Raw genomic sequence first — 7,061 nt, 5'->3', positions numbered from 1 at the left:
TTATTCATTCCCCCAATCCATGTTCTCGCTTTTTACCCAGCTCAGACTCCATGCCTAGAATTAAAATAACCCTCTTGCATATACCCACATTTCCTTTCTCCCCCTCTCCCTCTGAAGAACTTATATGGTAAAACCCCTTCTCCTATTAATCACAACCTTCCACCTACTTCTTCCTCTGTACTTGAGCAGCTAAATGTATTGGGAGAAAAAGCATAATCATGCTCATTTGTCACACTATTTGTTAAAGCCTAAGCACCTGGTATTCCCAGATAGTCTCCCATCCAAGTACTAACCAGGCCAGATCCTGCTTAGCTTCCAAGATCAGACAAGATTTGGCGCATTCAAGGTGGTACGGCCATAGACTCATCTGTCACACTTTAAAGTCAAAATCACAAATGCATAGCAGATTTTTACCATTGCTGGACAACCCTACAACATATCCCTAATTTATGTACTCCCCATTTCACATTTTTCCCTCCTCTCTGCTCAAAATTTCAAAGCCCTTTCCTCTTCCCACTTTTAGCTGATGCCCTTACTTCTCACTTCATTGATAACCAACACATATGGCAAAAACTGCATAGAGTCAAATTAACTTTGAAAATTTCTTGGAAAGTTGCACCCTGGAGACTGACACATCCTTACTTAGGAAGTCTAATATGACCAGTTTTTGCCCTGGCATTGAAACTTTCCTTAGGTTAGTATCAGCTACAATATATAGACTACATTCGTGTTCATATTTTACCAATGTCTTTAGACATTATAATCCTACTTTCTACAGCTAGATGCTCACACTGTGAGAGCTGTTTGAGAAGTGACGTTGGCTGGGGAAGGAACATATTCACCTCTCCCATCGCACTCTCACTCTGGGGCATAGGCCTGCTGAATGAAATGGAAGGAAAATGTTTCTATAAATTTATATTCCTATAGCTTTTTAATCTCTCATTTTTTGGTGAGTGGAAGCTGATGAGTGTGAAATGTTAATTCACATTATATTCACAGATGTATGATGTGACCCTGCTGAAAAACAGGTTGCATTTTCTGCTTCTTGTCAAATGTAGCCATCTATTTAAAATGCTTAGCACAGTGCCCGGCATATAGTAAACAATAAGTGTAAGCTATTAGTAGTAGTAGTGTTAATATTCCAGAGTTTATGTTACAACTAAATGGAGAGGACATATGAATATAAAGATAAATGGTGGCATACGAGAAATACTATTACAGGTGCTTTAGAGCAGAGAGAGATCACCGTCAGATAAATCCTCAATGATTAGATTTAAAATGGTTTGTATAAAAATGTATGAGATTATAACAAGAAGAAAGCTAGCAGCTGTGAACCAATAGTTGAGATTAGATGCAGGACAACACTGGAGATCATTTCCAGACCATTTCCAGAAAAAATAAGCCACAAAATCAAAGTTTGCACACATATGCTTTATGGGTTTCAAGAAATATTTGCCTTCATTATCTGTCTCATTTAATCCTCATGGAACTTAGTTGATGGAAGGGAAGGTATTCCTGTCCTCATTTTACTAATGAAGAAACCGTCCCTTGGAGCTCTGCAACTTGCCTCAACCTCCCTCCACTCGGTGGCAGAGCCTGCCTGAGAGCTGCATTGGGTTCTCGGACTCTAAATCCAGCGCATTTTCCATCGTATTCCTCCTTTTCCACCTGCAACGATAATTCAAAGAGAAGAGCATGTGCTCTGTTAAGTGCCAAGTTTGATATATTGCTGAAAGTACTTCAGTGTGTTGACAAAGTCCATTTAAAAAGAACAAGAGAATCTTTAAAAGTTGTGCAATCATCAATACTGTTACTCCATTAACTAGACATGCTGGTATCATCTTAATTTAAATATTTGTAAGCAGAAAAGAGATGCTCATTTTTATTCACAATGCCTTTGCTATCCCATCTGGCACAAGCAATTTCCTTTTTGTGTGCCTTTAAACTGTGTTATAAAGAAATTAATTTTACCCTGAGGGCTTTCACTATGACTCTCACAACTTTCATTCTGGTTATTTCTCAGTTTCATCATCAGTAACAAATTGTTCTTGTGGGGGGAATTGTACCTGTCAATTGTTCTAGTTTAGCCCATCAAATTTTTCATCAGGTGTTGCCACTAACAAATGCCTTTGTTTTCTTTCCAAAGTTGTTGGCAGCTATTATAATTATTTTATCAGAAAAACACAATTTACATTGGTATATATTTATTAATTGGAAAATTACCTTCCAAATTAGTTCATAATGACAGTGATTATGTTTACTATCACTTAGACAAGTGGTAAATAAAAGAATCAATTCAAATAAAGTATGTGATTAATAATTAAAAATACAAATGGGTGTCTTGTCATTGTTTCACTGTACTTCTTGCCGAGTTTGTCTCAATAATTTCAGTAGGTGATTAGAAAAATCCAATGATGAGTAACCTCAGCTTCCTAAAGGTCAGTGGCCTTTGGGAGATGAAAGACAAAAGAGAGGCGCACCTGGGTGGCTCAGTCGGTTAAGCACCTGCCTTCGGCTCAGGTCATGATCCCAGGGTCCTGGGATCGAGCCCCACATTGGGCTCCCTGCTCTGCGGGAAGCCTGCTTCTCCCTTTCCCACTCCCCCTGCTTGTGTTCCCTCTCTTGTTGTGTCTCTCTCTGTCAAATAAATAAAATCTTTAAAAAAAAAAAGAAAGACAAAAGAGAGAAAAATGCTATTACTTTTTTAAAAAATATTTATTTTATTTGAGAGAGGGAGAGAGCACGCAGAGAGAGGGGCAGAGAGAGTCCTAAGCAAACTCCCCGCTGAGCGTGAAGCCTGATGAGGGAGCCGATCTCATGACCCTGAGATCAGGACCCGAACTAAAATCAAGAGTCAGATGCTTAACCAACTGCGCCACCCAGACACCCCGAAAAATGCTATTACTTTTATTAATTCTTTCTTGATTCACTTCTCTAAGTTGGACTTGGCTTTGTCATCAGGGCCATAAAGATAGACATGGCATAACTCCTGACATCAAAGAGGTCAGTCTAAAAATGTCACAGTGTCAACAGCCATCAATTACCCAACATTTCTACATAATGGGCAGAGGTCCAGGTTTTTTCACAAGGTACATAAATATTTTGTCATTTAAATCTCATATTAACCTTGGAAGGAAAACACACTGTAAGGAATGTGAAATTCGCAGAGCTTACTTCCTAAAGGCTCTCAACCTAGGCAGTAGCAGAAGGATTCAGGCTGTGAACCTCAGTCTCCTTCTCTGTCTTTGTCTGTGTCTCTCTCTTTCTCCTTCTTGAGCAACCATGAGATAAGAGCCATAATAGTGATGGAACCACCAGGCTATACAAACATAGAAAAGACTCTGCCTTACTTTTCTTGGTCCCTGCTCCTCAGAAAGACCTAACCCTGAATGTTAGTCAAAGAAAACCCCATATGCATTGAACTAGCCATTTTTCTAACATGCACTGTCATTAGAATACCCTGGAGACAATGTCTGTATCTGCAGCATCCCTCTACACCAATCACCAAGTATTGCTGGGGTTTTTGGTCAGAGCTTCCAGATGTCATCATGCTCTCTGTCTAAGCCTAGAGCCATGACCACTCAAACTCCCACCGTGGTATCATATCCCATCCTAACTTCAGATAAACAGATATTTCTGAGCCCAAACTGTGTGCCAGGAACTGAACTAGGAGATAGAGATAAATGAAAGATTAACACATGATGTCTGCCCTCAGAAATTCTAAAGGAGGATCCACTATAAACTCATTTTGATGAGGATGAAGAGTACAGGTGAAATTTATTCAGAGATAAACAGCAAAAAAAAAATTATTTTTCTTATTAGAAATGTCCAAAGACTAAACATGCTCAGATGTTCTTCCTTGGGGTGCTTGGCTGGCTCAGTGAGTAGAGCATGAGACTATTGACCTCAGGGTTGTGAGTTCAAGCCCCATGTTGGGTGTAAAGACTACTTAAAAATAAAATCAACAAAGAAAAAAGGAGGGGCGCCTGAGTGGCTCAGTCGTTAAGCATCTGCCTTTGGCTCAGGTCATGATCCCAGGGTCCTGGGATAGAGCCATACATCGGGCTCCCTGCTCGGCGGGAAGCCTGCTTCTCCCTCTCCCACTCCCCCTGCTTGTGTTCTCTCTCTCACTGTGTCTCTCTCTGTCAAATACATAAAAATCTTTAAAAAGAAAAGAAAAAAAGAATATTCTACCTTGGTTGTCAATGGTGGGGGGAGATCTTGGTGGGAGAAGGATCTAAGTAAAGAACATTTAAACATTTAAAACAATTCCTAAAAATATTTATCAAAAATCAAACTAAAGAGGTGTTAAAAGTACAGACTGAGGTAGACAGATTAGATTTATTTATTTTTTTATTATGTTATGTTAATCACTATACACTACATCATTAGTTTTTGATGTAGTGTTCCATGATTCATTGTTTGCATATAACACCCAGTGCTCCATTCAGTACGTGCCCTCTTTAATACCCATCACCAGGCTCACCCATCCCCCCACACCACTCCCCTCTAGAACCCTCAGTTTGTTTCTCAGAGTCCATAGTCTCTCATGGTTCGTCTCCCCCTCTGATTTCCCGTCCTTCATTTTTCCCTTCCTACTATCTTCATTTTTTTTTAACATATAATGTATTGTTTCAGAAGTACAGGTCTGTGATTCAACAGTCTTACACAATTCACAGCGCTCACCATAGCACATACCCTCCCCAGTGTCTATCACCCAGCCACCCCATCCCTCCCACCCCCACCACTCCAGCAACCCTCAGTTTGTTTCCTGAGATTAGGAATTCCTCATATCAGTGAGATCATATGATACATGTCTTTCTCTGATTGACTTATTTCGCTCAGCATAATACCCTCCAGTTCCATCCACGTTGTTGCAAATGGCAAGATTTCATTCCTTTTGATGGCTGCATAATATTCCTGTGTGTGTGTGTGTGTGTGTGTGTGTGTGTGTGTGTGTGTGTGTGTGTGTCACATCTTTATCCATTCATCAGACAGGTTAGATTTAAAGCCTAGTTTATTACTTCTCTTAGACTCAGTTTCCTCATCTGAAAAAATGTTAGTAATGACATCTACTTTTTTTGTTGTATATATGATGCTAGAATGAGATAATGTGTGTCAGTGCTTAGCACTTATCTAGCACTTATTATTAAGGCAGACTGTGTACATATAACATAGAATTAGTATTTAAATTTTCAGGACACATGTAATTTACCTTCAGAGATTCTGGCTCATGTTATAAGATATAGACTATCAGGTTATAGGATATAGGATATCAGACAGTTTTGACAATTATTTTAGATGAGTATGTCCAATATTTATGTGTATGGAAGGGAATAGAACATCAGAAATGCTAGCTCATGTAATCCTATGATCGATGAAATATCAGATAATACTGATTTTTGTTTTTTTATCATAGGGTTGTTATGAATGCTTTAAGCTGGAAGACCTCACATACTCAATATAAACCTGGATTTATACATCCTAGACCAGTATGTTCTTACACACTGACAAGAGTGGATCATAGTTACTGTGTAAATGCCTATGGCACCACCGTATTGTGATTTCTCACAGCAGGTACTGTGACTTCTGTCCTTGAATCTTGAGTGCCTGACATGTAGCAGGTACTTAATAAGTGCTGGTTGAAGGGAAACTAATAACTTTTACCCATTTAAACATTATAAATTTCATTTTTTATGATAGGTACATACATGACATAATTTCGGTTTCTAATCACAGCGTAATAGAATTATTGAGAAAATCACACAACTGGGGAAATTGATGTAATTAGTGTCACTTTAAATTCATGAACACCGTGATCACCAGCCTTTAATAGATATTCGCTTATGCCATGCAATGTTGCTCTGTTTCTCCAAGAAGCTTATTTTTCTATTCTTTACTCAGATAATTACTTTTTTTTAAGATTTTTTTTTTTTTGACAGAGAGAGACACAGTGAGAGAGGGAACACAAGCAAGAGGAGTGGGAGAGGGAGAAGCAGGCTTTCTGCAGAGCAGGGAGCCCCATGTGGGGCTCGATCCCAGGACCCCGGGATCATGACCTGAGCCGAAGGCAGACGCTCAATGACTGAGCCACCCAGGCGCCCCTCAGATAATTACTTTTTATTACTTTGCACACCGCCCCACACCATTTTATTATGCTGACCTTGTCTCATAGTTCACAGATAAAACAGAAGCCATGATATGGGAAGAATTCCCTCTGCCTGTCACTAAGTCAGCAAACCTGCCTGATCTGTACTTGCTTTTTCTACATTTCAGATGCAAAAGGAGAAGCTCCCCACACCAGCTGAAGTCATTCCCTCACTCCATGTCTCTTTGCCACTCACCTTTATTTTTTTTTATTTTATTATGTTAGTCACCATATAGTTCATCATTAGTTTTTGATGTAGTGATCCATGATTCATTGTTTGCGTATAACACTTAGTGCTCCATGCAGTACGTGCCCTCCTTAATACCCATCACCAGGCTAACCAACCCCCCCAACCCCTCTCCCCTCTAAAACCCTCAGTTTCTTGGGAGTCCAGTCTCTCATGGTTCATCTCTCCCTCCGATGCCCCCCCTTCATTTTTCCCTTCCTTCTCCTAATGTCCTCCCTGCTATTTCTTATGTTCCACAAATAAGTGAAACCATATGATAATTGACTTTCTCTGCTTGAGTCATTTCACTTAGCATCATCTCCTCCAGTCCCATCCATGTTGATGTAAAAGTTGGGTATTCATCCTTTCTGATGGCTGAGTAATATTCCATTGTATATATGGACCACATCTTCTTTATCCATTCGTCTGTTGAAGGGCATCTCGGCTCCTTCCACAGTTTGGCTATTGCGGACATTGCTGCTATGAACATTGGGGTGCATAGGGCCCTTGTTTTCACTACATTTGTGTCTTTGGGGTAAATACCCAGTAGTGCAATTGTTGGGTCATGGGGTAGCTCTATTTTTAATTTTTTGAGGAAGCTCCACACTGTTTTCCAAAGTGGCTGTACCAACTTGCATTCCCACCAACAGTGTAAGAGGGTTCCCCTTTCTCCACAACCTCTCCAAC

At 39.9% G+C, this 7,061-nt stretch overlaps 1 pseudogene; it reads right to left on the bottom strand.

The window, feature by feature from the left end:
- Positions 1-245: 245 nt before the first annotated feature.
- LOC112836789 (5S ribosomal RNA) lies at positions 246-363 on the bottom strand (annotated as a pseudogene).
- Positions 364-7,061: the final 6,698 nt, after the last annotated feature.

This window comes from Callorhinus ursinus, unplaced genomic scaffold, assembly GCF_003265705.2.
Source record: "Callorhinus ursinus isolate GAN/ISIS: 27379988/994484 unplaced genomic scaffold, GSC_fseal_2.0 scaffold24, whole genome shotgun sequence".
Lineage (NCBI taxonomy): Eukaryota > Metazoa > Chordata > Mammalia > Carnivora > Otariidae > Callorhinus > Callorhinus ursinus.
This window is presented reverse-complemented; position numbering and strand designations above follow the sequence as displayed.